The sequence below is a fragment of the Oryzias latipes genome, chromosome 22 (assembly GCF_053564925.1).
Source record: "Oryzias latipes strain Hd-rR chromosome 22, Olatipes_Hd-rR_3.1".
NCBI classification, from domain to species: domain Eukaryota; kingdom Metazoa; phylum Chordata; class Actinopteri; order Beloniformes; family Adrianichthyidae; genus Oryzias; species Oryzias latipes.
In genome coordinates, this window is record NC_136258.1 from 10,960,905 (window position 1) to 10,988,110 (window position 27,206).

The 27,206-nt window shown below is 37.3% G+C and overlaps 1 protein-coding gene across 2 annotated transcripts in view; it reads left to right on the forward strand.

Moving 5' to 3' along the window:
• lrfn5a (leucine rich repeat and fibronectin type III domain containing 5a) overlaps positions 1-27,206 on the forward strand; it is a 157,200-nt gene that overhangs the window by 56,783 nt on the left and 73,211 nt on the right. Inside the window, exon 3 of one of the 2 annotated variants that reach the window (XM_011490618.4) lies at positions 14,455-14,567. The gene's annotated coding sequence lies outside the window, so the exon portion shown is untranslated. Of the gene's footprint in view, positions 1-14,454; positions 14,568-21,358; positions 21,485-27,206 lie in introns of those variants that run through there. The other variant, XM_078940393.1, reaches the window with a different exon arrangement.

A 27,206-nucleotide genomic window follows, 5' to 3' on the forward strand; every position in this document is an offset into this window, starting at 1 on the left:
GAAATCGAGTCAGCCGACCTGCTATATGTAACTGATTCTGTACGAACTCCTCTTTGAGATGAACGTTTTCTAACGCATTTTTAGTCAATAAAATGTTAATATAATAGTACATATTTTACCATTAATTTTGTGACCTTATAAGGGAAGCCTAGCTTCCCTTGCAGTCTTAAAGAAATCGCCACTGATTCTAACAGTAGAACCAATAAAATATGTTCTGATTAAAATATATTGCAAAATCTGTTAAACAACACATACTATGAGGAACACACTCTTCTTTGACACAAATGTCTTCTTGTAAGCACTGATTGATGTGGGAAGGCTTTAGCCCTAGCGTGAATTAGCTCCAGGTTCCTCTAAAAGTCATAAAACAGTTGCTGCTAAGAATTCTGGGGGTTTCAAGGTTATTGATTTCTTTATTTCAGTAGCCTTCTGTGCTGAGCCGGTTTTTTTTTTTTTTTTTTTTTTTTTATATTTTGTTATCATTTGGTTTCTACACTCTTCTCAGTTTTTAAAGTGTTTCTGCACTCATAAACAACAATCTATTAGCACAAGGAAATGTGAAATCAAGCATAGATTTTTAACAACAAAAAGACCATTGAACTACTGTTTCATGTGCGGTTTTTGTTTGCAGACATCTGTATTTTCCCTGAAATAAATGTTTCCTGTTCATGGGGAGGTTTTATTACCTTATTTTATTCACATTTTCCCTTTTTTCAAGGAGCGAGCCATCTGTTTAGTCAGACCGGGAGAATGAATTCCGCCTGACTTATCGCCGCAATGCAGCTCAGTAGGGCTAACCGTCTGAAACAACTAACAGTATTATTCTGAGTGGATTACTCTTACATATGCCTGGACCACCTGCTTCATGGAAGCATTCAAGCCCACATGAGGTTAAAAAAAAAGCATGTTTTGCTTTCCACCAGTGCTGGTGAGGCTCATGTTGACAGCAGAACGCTAAACAGCCTCGCTGGCAGGTTTGCTATCTTGCATTAGGGCTTCAAAGAGGGCGTTTTCCATGATTGTATGAACACAGACAGCAAGGTTTTTTTTAGAAAAAACCTTCATTTCTGTCTCCAATAACTTAAAAAGCAGAAAAGATGTGATAAAGCGTGAGATCCACGCTTAGGAGCAGTTTTGACTAAGTCTTTCCATGAGGCTGAATTCCTAACTTGTGGCTTTTAAAGTTGTTTGGAAGCACATTGAATCGCATTTGCAATTGACAGGGACCACATCAGAGAAGCTGAGAGTTGACTTGCTATTTGTGTCTTTAATGATTGGATTTCATCTATAATTCATATCAGAGTGGGATCCATAAATGTGTAAGATCTAAGGTTCATTTCTGGGGCCCGTTTCAACATATTTCCTAAGCTTTGCTATGCAGCATAGTGCATTATCTACTACTCACTTTAATGACTCCTGCAGGAGCCCTGGAAGACGCCTGTGTTTATCATCATTCTCAAACAAAACAAAAAAAATAGACCTGTAATTTGCATGCAAGCAATTTTCACAAATGAGTCTGGATGAATAGAAGCTCGCTGGGAGTCTGTTAGCAGTGTCCGTTTCTCTGTGATTATTCCACAGCAATTCCTCTTCATCAGAAAAGCAAGACGCAAATGGAAAACAAAAGACAGACCTAACAAGACCAACCTGTAAAGATCTGTACCAAGTTTTAATAATGTTTCTGTTTGGCCTCATGCTGGCAGTTAATTTGCTGAATCAGTAATGAAAGCTAACCTCGGAAAGGCTTTTATTTGACAATACAATGCACAGAAGAAGTGGAATGTGACATAAAATTTAAATAATTGCCATATTTACAGCACATAGATGATCCCACAGCGACAGACACCAAGAAGAAAGTGATATACAGTTATTTCCTGGTTACTTAGCAACACAGGGTTATGTGAAAAGGTTCTTTTAATAAAGCCATGCTTGCACTAAATCAGTAGTCTTGACCCAGTCTGGGACAAAAACATTTCTGTCTTCTGCAAAACCACTGCTGCGCCTCTGAAAGTTTATTAAAGTTTGTCTGAGCTCTTTATTATCTGGACCTTGACGGTTCTTTAGTGTAGATAAAAAAATGTTTGGCTCCAAAATAGACGTTCGTCTGACTGAATAGAGCTGAAGGAACAAAATGGAGAGATATGAGTGCCGACAAGAGGAAGATCTGTTTCAGTCTAATGGCAGAAAATAACAAGTGGGGATTTTTTTTATTTTACATTTGTGTAAGGTTAAGGAAAATTTGAGCCTATTTGAATCCTGAATGTCACCTGTGACTCCTGAATAACATATACACTCTTTGACATGCCGTAACTCCTCCCCCGTTAATGCGATCAACGCAGGGCTGATTTTGAAGCAGAGAAAAGGGGTTTTGCATTTCACATTACTAACGGGAAGTGTTGTATAACAGCGCAAAGCCCCTTTTCTCCATGACAGAATCAGCTTATTTGTGCTTGAAGACTTCACTAATCAGCGCAAGGTTTTCTCTACTTCAGAATCTGCTGGAATCAAGTTATTTAGGTAATCGGTTGAGGAATTACGGTTGTGGAAATAATGTAAACCTTAATCACCAGGAGAAATGTGGGGTTGAATATATTTGGGCAGGAACCCACCCTACAATCTTCCACTTTACCTCTAAAACACACTAATTGAGGTCTTGGAGAGTTGGATTTTTAAACTAGCACCCCAGTGGTCTGTGTCTACACAGAGGTACGTACTGTAGCCCTGAAGTCCATATAACCCAAGGCAAACGCATATTAAAGATCACAACAATACAAGAAAGAAATAAAATACATTTTTAAAGTTTAAACAAAATGCCAGAAACCAAAACGTAAGAAAACAAAAACATTTTGTAAGTCAAAATGAATTGTTAAAAATGAAACACAATAAGAAACCAGAAAAGGTAGGGACAACAGGACATCACTGATTGGAGAATGACATTAGATTTATGACCTTTGAGTTTTTTCAAATGCTTCCTCAGTGTCTGCATAACTGTAAAACTTTTAGGATTATTGCAGAGCATTGAAAGTATTGCTTCATACAAAATAACTTTGGGATGAAATGACAGACAAACGTAATCATCCAATCAGTGATGTTCCATCTGCGAGGAAGAGGAGGATCCATGTGCAACTGTGTTCTGTGGGGAGACAGAAGCTTGAATCCTGACTCCATACTACCTACATTTTCTGATTTCGTTTTTTTTTAATATTTCATTTTGATTTCTGGAATCATTTGTTTTCCTTTTTTTGGAATTGTGATTATTTCTGGAATTTTTCCTTTTTTCTTAAATGTAATTTTTTTTATTATTATTCTTTTTTATTAATATTCTTTTACGTTTTGCAGTTAGTGATTTCTTGGTGTGATTTGCACTTCGATGCCACCGTAGGTAGTGCAGCGTTTTTGCTGCTTTCAGTTATTTTTCAAAGTGACTTAGTGAGGCGGTCTGAAACCGGCTCGGTGGCCTTTCGCACTGCACCCTTTTCCTCTATATCTGTTAGTGTGAAAAGCACTTAAGTGCAGAGCAGTCAATATCTGGGGGATTTTAAGAGAATCCCCTCTTGAAGGGCAGATTGTGCATCTTTGTGTGTATAGTTTTAGGTAGAAGTGTGTAGGTTGGTGAAAAAAAAAAAAAAAAGCAGAGTACACTTAAACCCTGCACTGTGTTACCTCACTGTGATGGGATTGTCACTGCTCCACCTTTAGCCCCCCCCCCCCCCCCCCCCCCCCACTTCCTTTAATCCTTATTGCCACAGCGGAATGATCGTGCAGATGCATTCACCTACTGGCCTAATGAATATATAGCAGTATACTAAATGATTTCATTCTCCTTATGGGATTTTTTTTCCCATAAGCAAACAGTAACATGCTTATGTTCAGTGTGTTTGTGTACATATTAATATTAAAGTTATATCCAAACTCTTTAAATGGGACTTGTACATTTTGACACTCACAGAACAAAGAAGAGTCTGATCCATTTTTGGATTTTCAAAATAACTCATAGCACAGCCAAAGGGGGTGGATGAAAGCAGACACAGTGAAGGATGATGGGTAGGCAGAGGGTGTTGGGTGGGCAGAGACTGATGGGTGTATGGATAAAGGAAGAGAGCAGCAGGCAGAGAGGATTTGGGATGAGGTGGAACTGAGTTGGCAGGAAATAAGGAAAGAATGACAAATAAAAGGTCAAATGTGTGTCTTGGAATATTTTTTCTTGACCTTTTACAGTAAAAAGTCAGACTTGGACAGTAGTCTACATGGACGTGTGTCGTGAGTTTTGTCCAGGTGGTATATCTGGATGGATGGATGGTACTTAACAGAGAATTTACCACTATTTTCTCAACTTACATCATTATTTAAAAAAAAAAAATGTATCCATGCAGCCAGACACCTCAGAAAAGTGTTAAGTAACCAAAGGTTTACACCAATGAGCTGCTCGGCATGTGAGCAGGATTTGATGCTTTTAGGAAATGCCTTTAACACATCCTGACAACAGTGCATATTTAGAGCTGCATTGTGTACAGAGATATTATCGTAGATTTTTGTGCTACTGTTGGTAAAATGTATTTTATCAAAAATGAAAGGAAATTCTAGCAGTGCAATTATTATATTTGGCTATTCAGTATTTAAATTCACTTAAACAAACAAGTCAATGGTCTTCTTTTTACCTGTGTTTGGCCTCTGCCACATCTTTGTGATCCAAGTCACAACATATGTCTAGATCAGTGTTTTTCAACCAGTGTGCCGCGGCACACTAGTGTGCCGTGGAAGATGGTCAAGTGTGCCGTGGAAAATTGCCCTCATTAACTGATCTAAAAACATTAACCATCTCCAGGAAATCAGCTTTTTGTTCATCCAAACAGGTCCTGATAAAACACTGAGTAGTTAGGAATATAAAAGATCATAAAATACTTTTTTCTTTGTGTTTAATTGATTCTATTAAAGACATTTTGATAAGAATGACGGCAGCGCGATTTAGCTGCAGCTATAACTGTTTTCTGAAAAGTCCCGCAGCTTTTACTGTCTCCACGACTCCACCAATCATTCTTGAAGGCTTAATCACATGTCATCAGTCTGACCAATCAGAAGTGTTAAAAGTCTTCACTTCCTTGTTCCAATTTAGCTCATAACTCACTCATTTCCCACAAAAACACCAGCTAAAGCTCGTCTTTAGCGGTGTAGCTTTCCACAGAATCTGGTATCAGACTGGAACAAGTGAACAAAACCATGAAGCTCAGAGACGCAAGTCTTTCTGCCGTTTTCTCGCCGTATTCACACTACATCTCCCATGATGCATTGGGACAGCGCCTCAGCGTACATGAGTCGTCCTTGTTACACGGATTGAAACCACAACGGATATACAGTTTGTATGTAACTTAACTTTTATTACATCTTTTAGAAAAAACATCTGCAACTTCCTGCTTTTTCTGCCACATTTATCACAAAAATGCACGTCAGATTGCCGGGGGGGGGGGGGGGGGCTGTAGATCAAAACAGACTATGAGTTTCTGCTTTTTTTTTTTTTTTTTGGGATGCTGGTGTGCCGCGGGATTTTTGTCAAGGTTAAAGTGTGCCGTGGCTCAAAAAAGGTTGAAAAACACTGGTCTAGATGACCCAACTCCCAATGGAAAAATGCCTAAGATAAAACAAGGGTTAATCACGCTTGAGGTTAGTTGAATATGGAACTTATGACTCAACCAGTTACTACAACAAGCAGTGTGGAAGATTTTAAAAACCTGGGTCAGAGAGCAAGAGGTCTATTTATGTCAGGAACGTGTGTAGATAGAATTTGCAGTCATGAAATTCATAGTGACCTCACCTGCAAGTCTGACTTCTCATACTTTGTCTTGTGCTTTCACAGTTCTCTTTGCATTTGCATCAGCTTTATTGTTTGGAATGGAGCAGAAGTGACTTTTACTCTTTGATTAGTTTCTTTGATCACTGCTGGGGACCACGTGTATTAAATATTGTTTATAATGTCAACATCTTCAACACAAAGTTTTTTTGGCAGGCATTTGTTTCTATATATATTTGTGTGTTTGTGTTGATAGATGGTTACAAACTTAGGCCCAAGTGCTGCTCTCCTGCTTGAAGGCCTGCTTTAATAATTCACTATGACTTGCTTTAGCTGGCTGGCAATTGGCTCAGTCTATTGACTCAGTCAAGCATTACATGCAAACAGACAGAGAAAAAAACACAAATCTCACAGGGATTATTTGTAAATGTTGGCACTTTGGTTTCTTTTGCAGTCAAACACACCAAAGCATCTTTACAAGTGTGATCCCATAGGATTGTCACATCCAGAACATATGTGTTTTGCATTTTCACATTACCGTTTTGAAACAAACTTGAAACAAATCTACCACTTGTGTGGGCTGTGTAGTAGAATGTTTGTCTTATTGGAATTATTTACGGCTGCATAGATTTTTGATTGAGGAATGACATTGGCGGTCTAGTTTTCCCAGAGGGAATTCTGGGAGCTTATAGATGCTGGCTGGAAAAATTAAAATAGTCATCAAATATGAAGGAATGCTATGGCTGCTGCCCACAGTTTGTGAAAGTAAAAAGAACTAAATCAAGGAAATTATGTCATGACCACTGATTCAAAAGAAAAATAGATCTGCGTTTTTTAAAAAACGTTTCAATTTATTTAACTTTCCACAGGATATACCTTTCTATTGAGGAAGTGAGATCAATACCCAATTATGCTTTCTTCAAAGCCTATAGAGTTGTATGCGTAAACCCACAAGTTGTTGTTATTTTCATGATGCAGAGGCTTGAGGAGTTTGATCTGTAAGTCTGTTTGTAACGTTGGTGTTTCAGCATCAGAATGTATCCTATGACCCTTGTGCTATCTTAGATGACCCCACCCTTACATTGACGTGTTCTCCCTACCATGACAAAGGTGGATAAAGGTGGAAAGATTTCATGGAATCCATGGACACCAGTGAAGATCACAAATCATTGAAGAAAAAAGGTTCAGAGCACTGTCTAGTGGGTCTAGATGAACCAACTCCCAACGAAAGTGCCTAGGATAGCACAAGGGTTAAAAAGTAACACAAAAACGAGTGTTGAAAGCAGATGCATCATGGTATCTAGATATTTAACATTCTGCATCTAAACAAATAGGAAAGAATCCGTTTTAAATACGGTTACCATGGTCATTTTTTTTGACAGGTCGCATGAAGCAGATATGTTTGTGCAGGAAAGTGCAAGTGGGCCATATTGGGCCATCTTATTCCAGTAGGTCTTTAATTTGGTTTGTCAGAAAGTCCTAGGAAAGGAGTTTACAATCATGTCTGTCTACATGAAAGCTTTGCATAACTTGCAGATCAGAAATGAAAGTTTGACCTCATCTAAACACTTACCCCATTATTATTATCTTCAAGAGTTGGAGAAAGTAGACTATCAATTCAATCAATGTGAATCAGCTGATTCTGATGGGGAGAAAAGTGACTTTTCACATCGGCTTCGCGCTAATATGCAACACAGTTATAAGGTAAAGCTGCTTTTTTCCACGCCAGAATCAGCTGATTTAAGTTGATTGCATAAGTACTTTACTAATGTATTGCATATCAGTGCAAGCCTGCTTTTCTCCACATCAGAGTTCACTGGAATTGCTTTATTTGAGTAAACAGTTGAAGAAACAGTAGTCAAAAGAATGTCAACACTGGAGCTAAAGCTCTGGTGTTGAAGGGTTAAAAACAGAATAAAGAGAAGTCTGGTCCAATTATTTATTCAGGTACAAAAAAGTAAAGAGTCTTATTAAGATAACAACAAACCATTGAAGTTGTACAGAAAGATAAAGCAAAGGAATTCACCTGAGCAGACAAGAAAGCAAGACAGGAAAGAAGTCCTACTTTGTGTTTATCAGAAACCTTTATAGGACAAGCCTGTCCACACTGTTCTTTCTTTCCTGAACATCACAAAAACATGTTTGTTCTGGGGACACTTCTTCTGACATACATTCTCTTTTTCCTGTAACTCTTAAGACGTTCCTCATCTAAGAAAGAGTTGGACAATAACTCTCATGAATCTTAGAGATCACTCCTTTGACTGTATAGGAGAACTGGACAGAGTGAGTGTGACATCACCCATAGATAGTGGTTTACTTCCAGGTCCAACCAAGTAAAGTCAATTCAGTTGTCATTTTTTTTGCATTAAGGTCACCGACATGTTGGAACCAGACGACGTCAGTAAATAGTGATTGGTCTGAGTCAGTCTGAGTCTTCAATACTATGGCAAGCACTTTCCCCAATCAGGAACTCCACACCCCTACAACTGAAAGCGGGCTTGAGAGAATCTGTCAATCAAATGTTTTGAACATGTGAGACCACATACTTTTACTGAGCCATCTGATTGGTCAGTTTATATTTTAAAAAACGTGCAATAAATAAAAATATCATGAAATCTGAATTAACAAGAAAAAATTAAAAAAGGTAGCAAAGCAAGAAGCCTTAAAAATAGAATGACTGAGTAACAATCCTCATACCGAGTCAATGGTTCACTCCCAGGTCTCCAGATACAGACTCACAAGACCAGAAATGAGGATCTGTAGCCAAACACAAGACAGAAATGGAGATGAAAATTCCATACATGTCCCCTCTGGACCTGTATCAGGTCCCTGTATTTCCAAGCAAAGATTGGAATTTGGTGGCTTAACTCTTCATTTGTTCAACATACAATACATATTTGTTACCACGATGAAAAGAACGTTCTTGCAGACCACATCTGCATGCCTTTGAATCTAAGTAGGTTATGTAGGATCCTCAGAGAAGGGCTACGTTTTTAATTTTGTCTTAATCTCCAAAAACTAATTTTACAGTTACAATTAAAGTTTTATTTATCTTTCATGAAGATGGCATGAAAACATGAAAAAAAAATTGTTAGACTCCACAAAAAAGTCTCATTTGAGTTCTTGAGTGTGAAGTAGTTGAAATCCAGCACCGTTTGCTGCTGCACTGCAGATAGAAATCTAGTTTGTGCGACTGTAGTAGCTAATTCCTACCACTTTGCAAGCTAGGTTTTTCAATATTTAAAATTCTAAATGCAGACTTCACACATTGCCTTCACGTAAACTGAAATGAGTCCTGCTGGATCAACAGTTATTCTGAATCGTGTTTGGTGATTTGCAGCAGCACTTCTCTTGCAAATGAAAGCAGTGTTGCAAATGGCTGAGCCCCTCAGTGGGGGCAATTCACAGTGTGCAACGTTTGTGAACCTGAAAACTGCAATCCCAGTCTTTCACAGAGCCATACGATTCTCATGACAACCCACACTTAGCATATGGGGAATTCCAAAAATCTTCCAAAGTGAGATTTTTCTGTTCAATATTTATCTGATTTGGTGTATTTTAGACTAGTCTAGGGGTCTGCAACCTGAAGCTACAGAATGAGGCTCTTTTTTATGGATTTTAGACTTTAAAGAAAAGGGGAAAAAAGCAAGTTAATTAAAGAAATTATGAGTTTGTAAGTTTCATTAATTTATTTCAATTAATTAATTTTGTTCACTTATGTTAACAATTTGTGTTTAAAAAAAATTAACATGTCAGATAACTGAGCAAAATGATGGCAAAAGGTTTTATTGACCATCCATCCATCCATCCATCTATCCATCCATCCATCCATCCATCCATCTATCCATCCATCCATCCATCCATCCATCCATCCATCCATCCATCCATAATAGTAAAAAGCACCATGTATGACTTGAAACGGGGTGAATTTTGTTTTGAAAGGAACTCAGATGTGCTGCTATCAAGAGTAAAAGAAGTTAAAGTTAGAAAAGTTAAAGTAGAAAAAAATATTCTTGTTATATTTTAATTTTTGTAAATATTTAAAAGCTAGTTTTTGTAAATGAATGGCTTCATGGCCACAAAAACTTTGAGTATTTTTTTAACTTGAAGTGGGATTTTGCATCTCTCTTTGCATGGCTCTTTTAGCCTGAAGGGTTGCAGAAAAGCTGCTAACTTTGTTCTAGGGTTGACCAAAGCAAGTCGAACTAATAAAAAGGTATAAAATAGTTAATGGCTCGTCAACTCCTGTAAATTACAGACAGTAGAATCCGAGCAAATCCCAGTGAATCACTGCAATCATTTTAACATCAGTTTTCCACTGGAAGATTCTAGTTTTGAATATTTGTAGTTATTTTTCAAAAATTTTTCCTCTCTGTATTTTCTTTTCCTGCTGAAACATTAAAATGACTCAACCAAGTCACAAATAAAGTTTTTTTTTTCTATTCTATTAATACTTATTTACTACACCATGTTTTTGTACCATTTCTTTGCCAGTGAATTGGACTATCTTGGTTTCCTACTGAGTTATTTTTTATGTCTACTCATAAGTTGCATAGCTTAGCATTTTTCTACTCGGGTTTAGTGTAAAGTATGTTTGGGAGGACATCAGAAATGTTTTCATAAACAAGTGAATTACTCAGACATGATCTCCAAACCAAACAGGCCAATGTTAAAGCTAAAAGCTGCTGAGAACAGATGCTGGGGATGAACTGTGGAGACTTCAATTGTGACAGTAAAAGAAATTAATCAAGACAAAAAGGGAAAGAAAAGAAACATTTAAGTGGAAATATTCACTGACTTTGATGTCAAGAATATTTAAAAAGCTGCTTTAAAAAAAATGGTTGCCCTGATTCAGTTCCTCTTGAAATTTCCTCTCAGGTGTCTGATTTTAGCTGCTTTAGCTCATCATTAAAGACCCACTCCATTGAAGATGGTGCTTTTGGTGTTTTTAAAATGTTCTTGTGCCAGTTTCTTTATATAAGAAATTAGGTTTAAAATTGCATATCTGAGTGCATTTTAAATTGTTATGAATCAGGGTCAGGTGAAAAATCCAGTTGGAAAAGTTCCTATTTTTGACCTAGAAAATAAAATGAGATTCCCTCTCTCTCTTTTTCCCTTCTTTTCATTTCCGTCCGGTCCAACACAAGTCTGTTACAGATAGTAGTAAGATGAATAAAGTTTAGCCTAAATTACAAAAAGGGTTAATTCAAATATACACCTGGTGTGTCAAAAGGTTCCTAACCACTAATGTAACAGTAAAATATGTCTAACACAAGAGGCTTTCAGCTCTCATCTGTCTGCTCAGCTGTTGGACAGGACAAGTTAAAAAAAAAAAAAAAGAAAAGAAAAAGAACTGATTTGTGGGTGGGCCATAAGCTCTTTGCTCTGAGCTCTTGGTAATGGGGAAAGGAAGGAGGATTAAATGAGTGGTCCACAATCTCCCTGCTCCGCTCCATTCCGATGCTTTCCCTTCTGGACAACTAGGTCCATCAGCATCTTTATCATCCTTGTCCGAGGTGCAGAAGTACAAATAATACAAATAGAACACGCAAAGATTGCGTGTTCTATTTGGTCTGGTCTGCATCAGTTCTAAGTCAGCTGCTAAGTACCAGCTGAGGAAGCCCGGTGGGGGTCCTACCCCTGGTGGGACCTGCAGCTGGGGAGGGGGTCAGCGAGGTACATGCGTGAAAAACTACGCATCAGGCACAACTGCGAATGATTCAACTTAATAATTGCGTATGAACTACTTAAACTACGCATTAACTGCGTCATTCTCAACCGACCAAAAGGATTTTACAGCTCAAAACTGAATTTGCACAAGGAGCCATCGGCCGAAACCCTCAACGGACATCTGTGCACATCGACCATTAACAAACGCAAGAAACACTTCTGAATTACGTATATTACACATGTATCACAAATTGTACATCGTGGCAGTGTAAGCTAGCCGGAGAGCATGTAAACAGAGAGCTCTCAGCAACTGGGAGGGGAACGGGGGGTGAGGTTGCTCCACGCCCCGTAACTCAGAAGTGAATTTTTAATGAACTCCTGCCTTTCTTAAGAAACAATGTCCTAGAAAAGAAAGACATTATATATATATATATATTTATGCTTTTTATGTCGCTAAAAACTGCATAATCGTTTTTCAAAAAAACAACAACACTTGGAATGCTTTAAAAACAGCTTAAAAGATGATCAGATGGGGTCTATAATGTTCTTTTGTAGAAACTGAGTGTAAATTCTTTGTAACCTCACCTCCCACTACAACCACAAATACATAGATGTCTAGTTTTTATCAAAATACAAATGTTTTTATTGGGCAAAGAGAACTATTAGTTGTATTACTGAAGGTATCATTAAAGCCTCTTAAATCAGCCAAACATGCTGTCCTGCTGAAATCATGTTAAACATCTCTCATTTGTCACCTTTTCACTTTTAAATCAATGGCATCCACATTCTCCGCTTGCATTAACCTTTCTTTATCCGGCATCCATCACCGTCTCCCATTCCTCTCTTCTACCTGTTCACACTCTGTTGCCTTCATTTTTTTTTTTTTAGCCCTGTCATATACTCACACTCCCATCCACCTAACTCTTTGCCCTCATTCTTTTTCCCTTAGCATCATTTTGAACACCACTCTTCTTTCTATCTCTTGCACTCCTTCCCTCCTTCCTGCTGGCTCAGCGGGTATAAAGGCAGCCTTTGTTTTAGTTGTGTCCTCTATCCTTTGAAGGAGGAGGCCTGAAAGGGCATCAGGGAGAGAAGAAAAAAGAGGAGGATAGATAATGACAGAGAGGGGGAAACATGTTGGAGCAGAAAAAATAATGTATTCTATGAAAAGACAACATAAATGCAAAAAAAAAAAAAAGAGGAAGAAGGAACTTCATCTGTGATGGATGGTTGAGGTTCCTCATGTCATTGATATCCACAAGCAACAGCATATGGATGAGATTTCCTGTGAAGGAGGATCGATCATCAGACATGAGCTTTCTGCTTTGCAGGATTGATTCAAGCTAAGTAGCTTATTGGAAACTAGAATGTTGTATACAGACAGTTCGGCAATCTGTACCATATATTCAGGAGTTTAAGTCGCAGGTGCAAAACAAACAAACAAACAAAGATAATAAAGAAGAAAAAAACATAGATAGGTTTGCATTTTAGGAAGAAAAGTACTACGCTTCTGAACAAATCCGCCAAGCCTGAAGTACTGCCTTTACACCGAACGTAATTCACATGTTAAATTTGTGTTCACTCTCTGTTTTGAAGTGCGTCAAATTCGATGGTTGTCTGAAAACGTGTTCAAAAACTAGACGCTTCCGTCACGTGGAGGAGAAGCTATCGTCAAGCTTTTTGCTTCACATATGGAAAAAAAATCATTTTTCATGATATAAATTATTTTATATCACAATAACGATATAATAATACGATATACCACAATAAATTATATTTTCAGTAATTCTGAAAAAAATTGTAAAAAAATTCCATTGCTTAATTTTCTCTAACTTTATTTTCTTAAGGTGCATTTAAGTGAATAGTCCAATGATAAACATACATTTTAGTGCCAAAAAATAAAACAAATAAGAACAAATATGGCTGACCTGCACCAGCCTTCACATTTTTTCAAAAATCCAAGTTGAGTAAACTGAATTTAAAAAAAAAACTATTTTTTAAATACTTTTTTAAAGTGCACATGTTTATGTGTAGAAAATCACATTTTTGCACAAAAGTTGAGCATTAAAAATGATCAAATAAAACTTTACCTTTCTGAAATTTGTAACTTTTAGTAGGACGTTTTTCTCACGTGGTGGGACTTGTGCGAAAGACCGTTTGATCTGCTTCAGCTTTATTTTATTTTTAGGAGCTCCAGAAAACCATTGGTAATCACGCATGCGAGTCTGGGTCTATGAAAACATTCAGTCTGTTTCCCATCAACTGCATTTGAATGATGACGCTATCAGCAGCACCTCCATCTCCGTGTAACCCAGTTTAATGAATTGCTGTCCGGCATTAGTCTGAAAAACGGCAAAATAAAAACTATAATAATGTCTCAATGCAAATAAAAAACAAAATATATCCCTTGTGCTATCTTAGATGACCCCACCCTTCCATTGACGTGTTCTCCCTACCATGACAAAGGTGGATAAAGGTGGAAAGATTTCATGTAATCCATGGACACCAGTGAAGATCAGAAATCCTTGAAGAAAAAAGGTTCAGAGCACTGTCTAGTGGGTCTAGATGACCCAACTCCCAATGTTAAAGTGCCTAGAATAGCACAAGGGATATATCATAAAGTTCAGGTGGATAACAATTATCATGTGTGTTTTGGACGGCGCTTCTTCTTCTCTAGTGCTGTCCGTAGTAAATACTGATACACACACCAACTGTGACTTTTAGCGACCAGTTGCGCTAAAGGGCAACTGATTGTTAGTGGAAAAATATTAAATATTTGATCCAATGTATATATATATTTTAAATCACATATAAGTTGCTCCTGAGTACCTGTATAAGTCGAACCCCTGGCCAAACTATGCAAGAAACTGTGAAAAAAATATGGTGCATTAAATAAATCAGAGATGAATAAAAAAAATTAATCTAACCTCCCTGCAAATAGACCTCATCTAAAAATTGACTTTTTCCTGAATTTTTCTTTTTCATTTAATTTTTTGCAGTGAGGAGTACAAACCGGAAGATTTTTGACTTGGACCCTTATCTAAGATGTTCTATTGCTGCTGTAACATGTAAATCCTGAAGCAGAGTGCATTCTGCTGGCTCGTCTTTGAAGGTAAGAATAATGCAACGTTTTTACGCAGCCTTTTTGTAGCTCTTTCATCAACATTTTTTCCATTTCTCCCCATTTGTTGTTAAACTTTTGTATTTTATCAACTCCCATATATAGAAGGCTAAATAAAAGGACTATATGTAAGTATAAGTATATATATAAAAATCCAAAGGACTGATAAACATCATAATGCATGTACTTTTTTGTACAGATGGTTATTTTTATTGGTTATTGCAGGACTCCAAGAAACATAGTTTTTTATCCTTTCAATACTGACTTTGAGTGAAAAACCATCCTAAATAAAGGCCAGAAGAAACTTTAGATCTTTATTTTATCATCATGTGAAGTTCAGATGAAAACTTCAAAGGCACTAAAGCATAAATCATTCTTGAAATATCTCTTTCATCGTGGTATTTTCAAAATAAAAGTAGACTAGTTAGTGATGAAGGTTAATTCTAGCTTAGCTTGACACTGTTCTCCATAAATAAAGTTTACGTTACTCAACTTTTATTTATTTATTTATTTTTTTTAATTAAATTTAAACTTTTTTTTACTGTTACATAATGTAAACATGTAAAAAAAACAAAATCATGTCAACAAGAAGCACCAACTAGTTCACTAGCTATGGTCTTGCTAATTCAGCTTTTTGATGTTTTACCACATACATTTCTGGTGATTTGGTATTTTAGCACACAAGGACTTATTTTTAAAAAAATGTTTTAAAGCTTAATATATTTGGAGTCTGTTGGTTGTAAAAAAAAATCAAAGCTACATTGAATTCCACGCTAAACTTGTTTTTGCTACTGCTACAGTCTCTTTCCCTGTGAAGGGCATTTTCTAGCTGTGTTGGGATGTGCCGAATAGTATAAGTTTGTCAAATATGCAAAACACAATTTGGAAACCAGTGGGATAAAGTAGTTCCCTCCTAAAAGAATCCTTTTTTCTTTATGGTTGCAAGCACCTGTTACAAAACCACAGAATCTAAGACAAAAAGTGAAAACAAAGACTTGATAGTTAAACACGCAAGCTAATGCAGCAGAAATTGTTCAAAAAGCAGATTTAGTTGGGTTTGAGGGATACCAAAAATAATGTTCACACCTTCAGTTAGTTCAGTTTGCCTTCGCATTGTAATTTTAACCCCTTGTGCTATCCAAGTCACTTTAATTTTGGGAGTGGGGTCATCTGGACCCACAAAACAGTGCGTTGAACCTTTTTCTTAAATGATTTGTGATCTTCACTGGTGTCCATGGATTACATGAAATCCTCTCCACCTTTGTCATGGTAGGGAGAACACGTTAATGCAAGGATGGGGTCATCTGGACCCCACAAGGTAGCACAAGGGTTAAGAGAGATGGTGTCCCAAACTAACTCGTTACGACACTCAGTTACAATTACTAAGTCAGAAAATGTTTTTCTTCTGGGGCATTTTTTTTATTTGTATAAATGTTAACATACCTTACTCTCTTGTAGGACAACTTTGCTTTATGGTCCACTGGGTAGTTGATTCCTTTAAATGGCATGCAAACATACCTTGTTTTCATCTGGAGGAGCAGTTTTGCCTTTTCTGACACCATAAAAGTCTTTTTTTTTTTTTTTTTTTGCTGTGGTCCAAACAGTTTGTGTGAATCTTAGTTGAACTTACAGCATAAATAAGTAGAATGTTCGTCTGGATTCCAGCTTAGTTTAATCTACACTTGTGACTGTAAAACCTAACCATGTGTGAGTGTGTTGAACTATTTGGTTGAAACATTTTGGCTTTACTTCCCTATATAAATTCTCTCCCTGATCTCTCTTCTAATGGCTTCAAGCTGCGGAGTGCCAGCTTATAATCTTTAAAAAGGAATTCTTTGTCAGAAATCCACCCCTAACCTTAGAACCCCAAGAGGCTCAGCCGCTGATCTGTCGCCTTTATGGCCTTCCTTACTTTAGTTCAGCTCTTTTCTTACCTACTTTTCTTTTCCTTTCTAAACCTGGTTGTTGGATGTACTTTAATAACCTCAGAAGATCCCGATGGGATGTGGCTGACTGCTGAAGTCAGCTATAAAAAAGCAGAGGGAAAGGAAAGAGAGCCAAAGGAGGGTGGACAGAAGAGAGGGAAATTGCAGTAAAGGGTGGTATGCAGATATCAGTTCAATTTAGAAGAAAAACATGAAGCACACTGAAAAAATGGAATTCTCAAGAAAACGTGTCCTTTTTCTATCTTGCAAGAAAAATCCTTTTATCAAGACTTTTTTTTTTTTAAATCAAAATAATCTTAGTGTGAGAAAACGTCTGCTGGTGACGAGAATTCTTTTGCTAAATAAGAATTCTCAGTAAAAGCATTTTACTAATAGGGACTATGATAATATTGATAACTTCAGTTGTTAGAGTTTCACATCCAAATGTCATTCTTTGATGTCATTTTCTAATTGAAAAAAGAAAAAAACATTTGGGTTGTCTTGCAGTTCACTAGCTCACTGAACGGGGTGGGATTATATAATTCCACTTCCTTCCACTCCCTTTCAAGCAATATTTATTAATATGTCTAATTATCCTAAGTTTGATTAGTTACTGTATGAACGTATAACTGATGATTATATTGCTGTTGTGTATTATTTCTAATTAATTGCTTGAAATAAACCGTTTCAAATCAAAAAAATTCAAATCAAAAACTAGAGGCTCATGCGGCCACCTTAAGGGGATGTCATGAAAATGAAACGTACCATTGTTGTTTGTGAGATAGTTGTAAGGATAATGTAAGTTCCATACACTTATGACATGTAAGTGATGCTGTCCCAAGGTGCCCTTACACCTGTATCCACCCATAAGGGCAGTTGTGACAAAAACATTACATAAGACAAATTGTTGATCCCATGCTCCAATCTTTTAGCATGATTTTCACATATTTTATGATTTTTTTCTCCTAATGCAACATAATTTTGCACAAGTTTTTAACTTTTGATACTTGATCAAATTTTGCTATGAAAATTTCTGAAACAGTGTTATGTCTATTTTACTGATATAGTATTATTTTTTAATCATGTCAATGACTTTTATAAGTAACATAATCTGCATATATTTTGGATAAATGATCTTCATTTGCCATGTTGATTCCTAAAAGTTCTTTTTTACATAATAATTTAAGTAATTCCTCTTTGTCATGTGCTTTATTGATATATCAGGTTTCTTAATTCTGTCTGATAAAAGATAGGAACCGGATAATGATCAATAAATGATAATAAAATGGTTACAGTAGAACAGGGGTGGGTTTATATAAGTTCGCTATCTTCCACTCCCTTTAAAGCAATAATTATTAAAAGTCTAATTATCCTAAGTTTGATACGTCATTGTATGAATGTAAAACTGATGATTGTAATATTTTTGTGTATTATTCCTATTTGATTGCTTGAAATAAACCATTACAAATCAAAACATATTTGACATGATGTATTTCAGACCAGTACTAAAGAGGTCTTAATCTTATTATATCATGAATACATCTGACCTTAATACAAAAAGAAGAAGAAAAAACGTTATTCATTTAGTTTGTCCTCAAGTTGAGGTTCACATTTTCTTTACTCTTTTACTTCCATAATTCCACTATTATAAAGTGTGTCACCCCTCCCTCCACCCATCCATGTTTACTCCTTCTCAGGGACTGGATTACAGGGACAAGATCTAGAGGTGAAACACCCAAACCTTTCTTTCTCCAATCACCATTTCGATTTGAACCAAGATGCCACTCCAACCTTTCCATTTCAGCCGGGAGATATGATCTCTCCAGTGTGACAGAGGCTGCCCTAACACCCCCCTTACACTGACAGATTATACAAATCTCTCCACCACCAGGCTTCAGATAGAACAAATTAATCCCAGAGGTCCCCAAGACATTTGAATTCTTTGACTCTTTCCCAAAACCTTAAGGCGGTTCTACACTTTCCTTTGTTTCTGATTGAGCACCCTAACCTCAGAGAAACGCTCATTTAATCTGCCTTATCCTTCACTCCAAACATCCCTAGATGTCTTTAGAGGTCACCCGGGGTGATTCCAACAGAACCGCATCATCTGCAAAAACAGACTCAATCAAATCAATGCCTGGCTAACTCTATAGTCATCGACAGCGGTTAGAACCCCTCTAAACAAAGGCTCAAGGTTCACTGCACGCTCCTGCTAGAGTCAGGTCCACCCTAATTATCAGGATTCTTCCACTTAAAATCTTGTTTCTAACGAAATACTAAAGAAGCACCAACTGTGGAAAGAAGTGCACAGCATATGCACTTTTTCTCATTCTCACCTCCTGTTGTGTTAATGTGCAGACACACTAAAAGTGTGAAACACCACTTTTTTCTTTTTTTTCATCTCTCTGAGCTTTAGGGTGGGTGTGAAAATTAGATATAGCGGTGAAAGGCAGAGAGGGGCGATATATGAACCCACAGACGGTGTTTGTGAGACAAGGGCAGCATGTGTGAGAGTCACAGTTTGGTCAAAGTCGTGACAGTGGGAAATTTACCCTCAACCATGTATCCTGTTGGTATATGCTCACTTCACATCTTTACCATGTGTGTGTATAAGTGTTCGTGTTTGTGTGTGTGTGTGAGAGAGAGAGATAGAGAGAGGAAGAGAAACCCTAAACTGCTGAGCAAACCTCAAATCAGAGTCAAAGTCAAGTGTCCCCGTCCTGCTCTCTGATGAATGACTTCTGACATGAGTGTGTAGATAGATGGATGGAAGCACAAGAAGCTCAGAAAAAAAAGTGATGACAGCAATGGGATATTGCTAAACCGGACTAAAAGTCCCACTCTGGTCGTCTTTTGATCTATTTTGATTATGATTTTATCATTTTTAACAAAAATCATTAAAAAAATAAAATTTCTACAGTTTTCCAGGACATAGTTTCTGCAAAGCAGCAGTAGTTCATTAGAAAGTTGTGAGCAGAAGCGTTTGTGTGAAGTAAGCCCGTCCCCACTTCCCTTCACCCATACGTTTTCACGTTCTCCCACTAGCTAACAGCCTCTAACAACCCCAACCTAAAATTTGCATTGCAGCACAAATGGCGGGCAATATTGTAGGAATGGTGCTGTATAGTTTAGAGCCAGATAAAAATAAAAAATGAAGACCTACATGAATCTCGTCATCTACAAGAAGAGCAGAGCAGGAAGCTTGTGGCTTGCCCTGTGTGTCTTCTGAGAACAAATACAATTTTTTTCCAACAGCATTTTTTTTCTGCTCCTGATTCACATTGATTTGATTAAAGAAATACTCAGAGATGCAACTTTATGCTTAATTTTCTTTATAAATGTCCTTCTTATGGGAAACAAGTCACAAGAACATGTTAAAACGAGAAAAACATCGGGGTGGGTCTTAAAGTCATGCTATTTTTCCCCCTTTCCTGTCAAATTAAAGATTTTCAGCTGTTTGATTTCTAACCTATATTTTTTTCTAAGCTTTGAATCTTTATAAGAGTCTGAATAAATAGAAATTGACTAAAATAGCAATTTATTCTCGTCTATCCAAATAAATGATAAAAGTGTTTAAACTGGTCTTGAATTGATTATCAAAACAGCTCCTGTCATTAAAAAAAACCTTTCAAGTATTTCCCAGTGTTTATTTTTATTTTTATTACAACCTTTTTAATTGAATAACTTGAATTTTTAATTGAAATATTTAGCCCAGATCTTTCAAAAAGACCTTTATAAATCTTCCTCTTTGGATGTGTTATTACTCTTTTCAAACTGGCCTTTATTCACTTCAAGTTTGTTTAGTAAAAATACATAAATTAAAGACTAAAGTCACACACACCCTGAAGTCACACACCACTTCATAAAAAAAACATCTTTCTTTCTATACACTTTAATAATAATACACTCTTATATTCATAAAACTTGTGGACTTGTTTTTAATGACTACCATTTATTTTTATGAAGAACTACTTAATTTTTTTTAAGTTTAATTTAAATTGACAATTAAAAAGTATGTTTGTTTTTTAATCATTGGGCTACTTAAGTATTTCTTTAAAATAAAAGTTTAAAAAATCATCTCTTTGGTTTTCTTGTAAGGTCTTTTAACAAGCATAGTGATGCTCCACAGTTAAACAGAAAACATTCCAGAAGCTAACATTTCAAAGGAACATTACAGTATCAGATACACAGACATAGTTCAGCAAAAAATAAATAAATGACAGAACAATGACAAAATGTCAGCACCTTGGTATCAGCATCTGGACTTTAAGAGTTTAAAAAGAATTTTTTGTGCATCCTTGGTTGATCTCTTAGCTAAACAGAAATCCGTAAGCTACAACTAATACAGTTTAATAGTCATTAAGCATAATGGAAAAATAGCTAAAAGTATAAAAAGCGAGAACATGAGAGATGCCTCAATCCTTGCAGTCAAAGCAATAAAGTTTTTTGTTTCCAACAGTTAGATGAATTGATACATTTTTTAATTAAATATATCTACAATGCCACTTTTTCCCACTTGTTCTGTTCAGCAAATGAACACACAGATTTCAGCTGAGGGCCTCTTCTGATGGACATGTTTTGCTTTTACAATCGGGGTTGTGTGATACTTCCTCGAGTGTTTTCATGCAACCCTTGTGCTATCCTATGACCCCACCCTTACATTGACGTGTTCTCCCTACCATGACAAAGGTGGATAAAGGTGGAAAGATTTCATGTAATCCATGGACACCAGTGAAGATCACAAATCATTGAAGAAAAAAGGTTCAGAGTACTGTCTAGTGGGTCTAGATGACCCAACTCCCAATGGTAAAGTGCCTAGGATAGCACAAGGGTTACACCACCTGACTTCACCCCCAGAGGTAGGCCGGGACCACCCATGACCAGCCCGCACTCCACACCCGGGCAGCCTGCCCGTCAGCCCCACCAAAGACAATCAGGGGGAAGTGGCAGAGACTGACCGCCCGACGTGGGAGGCGAACACCGGTAAACAGCAGAGGCCACAGACAGGGCCAGGTCAAAGATTGGTTTACTTTAGCAAATGAAAGTCTGTCTGAGTGAAAAGTAAAGCAGGAATAGACCAAATATTTTAAACCTTTCACAGTATTTCTGTAACCCTTGTGCTATCCTAGGCACTTTGGTAGTTGGGTCATCTAGACCCACTAGACAGTGTGCTGAACCTTTTTTCTTCAATGATTTGTGATCTTTACTGGTGTCCATGGATTACATGAAATCTTTCCACCTTTTCTCCACCTTTGTCATGGTAGGGAGAACACGTCAATGTAAGGGTGGGGTCATCTAAGATAGCACAAGGGTTAAACACTTTTTGTACTTCTGACATTTTTTAGCATTTTATAAAGAATTAGACAGGAACATTCTCTCTGTGCATCCATCCCACTGATTGCTGTTCTTCTTGACATTCTTTCCAAAGATCTCTGCGTCTCTTTGCTGCTTTGTCACCAAAGCCAGAAGCAGGAAGTGGGGTGTGAAACAGGAAGCGAGTGTAGCCATACTTGTTCATTTTAACAGTTTAAAGGCAGCTGGAAAGCACAGATGAATGACAAAAGTGGACACAGGTTGTTTGGGCAAGTTTTCAGAGAGATTGCGTCTCCTCAGGCAACCCTACAAATGATATGAAAAAAGAGAAAAACACAAGTTTAAAAAGTTTTAAGAAAAACAAAAATCTGTTTAACTTTTTAAAACTGACTTAGAAATTTAGAAATATTATCAAGACTTCTTGATTTGATCATTTCAGGGGATTTAGATTCTTCTTCTAGTCTGAGTTTGAACAAAACTAGAAAAAAATATATTTTATTTTTTCAAACATTTCACTGAAACAGTTCTGTAAAAAAGGAAAAAACTATTCCATCATATCAGATGCTGATATTTTTATTAAACATCCTTTTTAACTACAGTAAGCTGAAAAAAAGAGGCAAATAATGTTGGTGAAAGCCTAAGAAAATAAATAACCCCCAATACAGGCGCATGTGTCAAAGGCTTTAGACGTGAGGGAGTCTGGACTAATGGAGATGGTGATGGACAGACTGACATATGAGGTTAGACAGGAAGCTCCGTAGAGATGACATTGTGATAGGTGGTGGGAGCAGGAAGGAGGTGAAGGAACATCTAGAGAGGTGGATACAGAGTGTCTGTGTGTAAATGTGAAGGACTTTAGTGGAACGGTGAGGTAACAGGAAGTAGAGGTGGAGAAGGTGGAGGACTTTAGGGACTTAAAGTCGACAGTCCAGAGAAACGGAGACTGTAGTGAACAGGCATAGGTTTTAATTGTGAAGCGTGACAAAAGAGCGTCATCAAGAATGAAAGGAAAGTCATAGAAGACTGTGGTGAGAGCAGCCATGTTTGTTTAGAGACACTAAGAATGGGACAGGAGGCAGAGATGAAGATGTATAGAATGAGTAATTAAAAAAAATAAAGGAACAACTTATGTTAGATGTTTTAGAGATAAATGGAGGAAAGCCGATTGAGATGGTTTGGACATGTTAAGAGGAGGGACTATGATGATGTTGGTAAAAGGATGCTGACGGAGCTTTCAGGAAAAAGGCCTTGAAGACCATAAAGGAGGTTCAGGGTTGAAGCGAAGACGGAGTTAGACAGGGTTAGATTGAGGTGAATGATTTACTGTGGCGACCCTTTAACCCTTGTGCTATCCTATGACCCCACCCTTACATTGACGTGTTCTCCCTACCATGACAAAGGTGGATAAAGGTGGAAAGATTTCATGTAATCCATGGACACCAGTGAGGATCACAAATCATTGAAGAAAAAAGGGTCAGAGCACTGTCTAGTGGGTCTAGATGAACCAACTCCCAACGTTAAAGTGCCTAGGATAGCACAAGGGTTACGAAAGCTTCTAAAAGACAAAGAAGAAGATTTACCATTGAGTTTGTTAGACTATCCATCTTTCAAACATCCTCCACCCCTTTCTGGGTCACTGAGATGCTAATGGAAGGTTCACCTGAAGGATTGTTCATCAGGTGGAAGCTTCATCTGTCCACTTTCTTAAACCAGAGCTATCTACTTTGTACTGTTTTGTAACTTTTTTCTTTCTACATAACCAGAGGAAGGGCTAGGTTTAGGACTATATATTAGGGTTAAGCTACATTATCTATCAGCCAACGTGATTTCCGCGGCAGAGGCAGAAGTCCAGCAGTGCGATTTAAGCGATGGGCCCGACGCAAAGGTCGGGTAGCTGCAAGATTTCAGTTGCGCAATTTGGTACCCGTCTGAACCAAATCGGCCACTAGTCCCCGTCCTGGCTACTGTTGGGGAAAGGCAGGTACACCCTAGACAGTTTGTCGCAGGGATCACTTCAGGCCTCCTGAACTTAGGATATTTTTCTTATTATCATCAAGGCAAAAATAAAAATCTCACATTAACCCTCTGTGGTTAATGTGAGACAGGAAGCCTTAAAACTCTGTCAGAGAGAGAGAGCACAAATGCGGAGAACACATTTGGGACATTATCTTTATATACGTGCGGCCAACAACAAAATCCAGCGTTCAAACAGAGCGCCTTTGCAACAGTTTGATTGACAGCGAGTTAAAAGGAAAAAATACTCAAAAATGCAAAAATGAAATGATTTCTTATTACATTTGTTCTCTTTCATAAGAAAAACGCCACACGTTCATGTGATAAACTCAAAAAACATGATTTTCATCAGAGGGGGACTTGAAGTGACTCAAATGAAGAGTCAGATTCTGTTCAAGTTAAGAGTCAGATTTGGTGAACATTGCAGTCTCACTGAAAGCATGGACCTTGTGGCACGAAGAACTCTCTGCAACAGAGCTGTCAATTATATAATGCTGTCATATTATTATTTTTAACAAGGACAAAAAGTCATATTTAAAGCAAAGCAAAAATCAGAGATTTTCAAGATATCTGTCAAATAAAAACTACATGTAGATATTTATTGTGATCAGGTGCAGTGAAACGATGCATGTGAAGTCTGTAGCAAGTCACAGGCAGAGATGTAAGAAGTGAAATACTTAGAGGAAAGAAATGAGGGGAAGATGCAAAGAACAAAGGGCAAAGATGATGGATAAGGGGGAAGTGGTTGAAAAAAAAACAGGTTAAGGGGGAAAGTAGTAAATGATATTAGAGTTTGAGAGGTTAGAATTAATGAGACGTTGAGGTTAGTTCTTATTCTCTTTCCCTTTCCATCCTTTTTCGACATTTAAACCTGTTCTTTGAAATGCTTCTTTTAGCATGAAGCTCTTACAGATTCGTATCCACGTCTTCAGGGATTTACTTTTTCCTCTTGCACTCTTTCCTTTCTGTTCTTTAGGTATAAAAAAAAGGTTTGTGGAAAATAAAAACAGCAAAAAAGGGATGAGGTGTGGGATGAAAGGGATGGAATGTTTTTTTTTAGAAACAGGACATGTTCAGGGTTTTAGAAAATCACAACATTCTAATGCTTCATTCACATCGGACAGCAAACACGATTTGTGCGTCAAATTTATATATGAAAAAAAAAAAACGATAAAGCTGGAAGATCTTTTTAGTATGCCTTGAGTAAAATAAGAAAAACATCAGTAGCCCATGGAACTGGAGGATCACGCCCGCTACCAAAGCACCCGCGGCAGCTCTATGTCTGTCAGGCAGCCAACCGTTGGCGTGCCAGCATAGCGAGCTCTGCTACCCAGGGACTGGCAGCCTGGGCGGTGGTCTTCTAGCTCTGCCGGAACCTGGGCGGTGGAGCTCGCTATGCCCTCCAACGTCTGGCTGGCCAGTGTAATGTCAATCACTCCATCTCCATGAGCTCTGTGACAGGCTGATGAAGCTGCCCAGCGTGTATCCCACCTACCCCACTGGGGTAGTTTCCGTCAACCTAGTATTTGGGCTGTAGTTGGAAAGATGAACTTTTTTACATTGTTCCAACTTAATTATTTAGTTTGGTGAAAATAAATACTTTTTTTGAGTTCATTCAACTTAAGAATAACACATAGTTGTCTGACATATTTTACTTTCAATCAACTTAATTCAATTAAGTTGGTGTAACTTTGGTGTGAAGCTGTCGATGCGTCATGATGTCATAACGTAAGGCTGCGCAAGGAATTATGGGATACAATTTTCTTTGCCTAACTGGGCAGGTTGGGGTTTAAGTGTGAGTTTTTGTCAATGAGTTTTGTTTTATAGCTGTTTTACTCTGTTTTACTAGTAATTTAAAGTGTTACGTTTCTTTCTTCATCATTCATGTCTTTGATATGAATCTTACAAGGCCCATTGGTTGAAACTTTAGAAAAATTTGTCAATTTAAACTGTATAAACAATTTTTTTTAAGTTAGATCAATTTATCAAATTGAGTTGGATAGCCATACAAAATTAAGTTGAATAAACTTAATTCAATTAGGTGTTACCAATTGAAGGGATTCAATTAAGTTGGATCAACTTTTTTCTTTTTAGAGTGTAGCAGCTTGCAGTCCCTCACACCATTAACATAACATTACCAAAAATGGCGAGTAATATTAGAGCTTTCCAGCCGTACAGTTTTGAGCCAGAGGCCAGCTCTGATGTGGAAAATGAAGACCTACACGGATCTATTTGTCAGTAATAGGATGCATCAGAATGGAGTGGAGCAGGACACTTGTGACCCGCCCACCGTATTTTCTATGTCACAAAAAAATGTTATTTTCATTTTTCCCTGATTCACAATAATTAAAATTTAAAAAAATACTCAGAAATGCAATTTTCATCCAAATGTTTTTTATATATGTTCTCTACGGTCAGAAAAATGCTACAAGAACATGTTAAAAACATCCAATTTTCATCAGAATCTTTAAGATACTTTCTTTCCAGGCTAGTTTAGTGTTTGTTGAAGTTTTTCCATCAACCTTGAGTGGTTCACTAAAACCAGTGACTTTAGTTCCACTGTTTCAGCTATGGGGCTCAGAAAATCTGTGACACCAGCTTCACACTTTTAGAAGAGCGCTAATGCTTAAACCAGGTCAGATCTGAAACCCGAAGCCCCTCAAAACACAAATGTTAAACCAAACACAACCAAATGACCAAAATTACTTTTTGTTACATTTTTCAACAGCCTAGATTCTATCTACTATCTATCTACTTCTTGTTTCTGTCTTTAAATCTTAGCAGCGCCGGGAAACATCTTGTATCCCAGCATATATGCTTCAGTGTCTCTGATAAAAGTTGAGAATCCCTGTGGTACTCTAGTCTTCATCCCGACTGTGGATAAAGAAGCACTTAAGGGACACGACCAAAAAAAGGCTATAAAGTCTCAAAAAGTGTTGTCGCAGTGGGCGAATGAGGTTTTTCTTGTTTAAGTGTTTTGAGTGGTCAGACTAAAAAAACAAAATAAATACAGACCACTTACAACTGTAACAAAATCAAACATCCTCTGTTCGTACTGACACAGATTACAGATGACAGAAGAGGTTTACTGCTGTGATGCAGGCTTTAAATTCAGGAGGGAAAAATTGATGGATGACTTGGTCCATGGATGGATGGATGTCTTTACTTTACTGTAAGCTCAAAACACTATGCATAGTGCATATATGCATTGATTAACAAACTTTACAGGGAAGCATGCTCATTCAAGACTATAGTTGTGTTTTAATAGATTTTAAAAGAAAATGGTGTTCTCTTGTTCTATTAACACTGGCTAACTAGAATTATTTATAAAGACAAAAATCCATTGTGGTTGGAAGATATGTCTCTTGAAACCTAATCA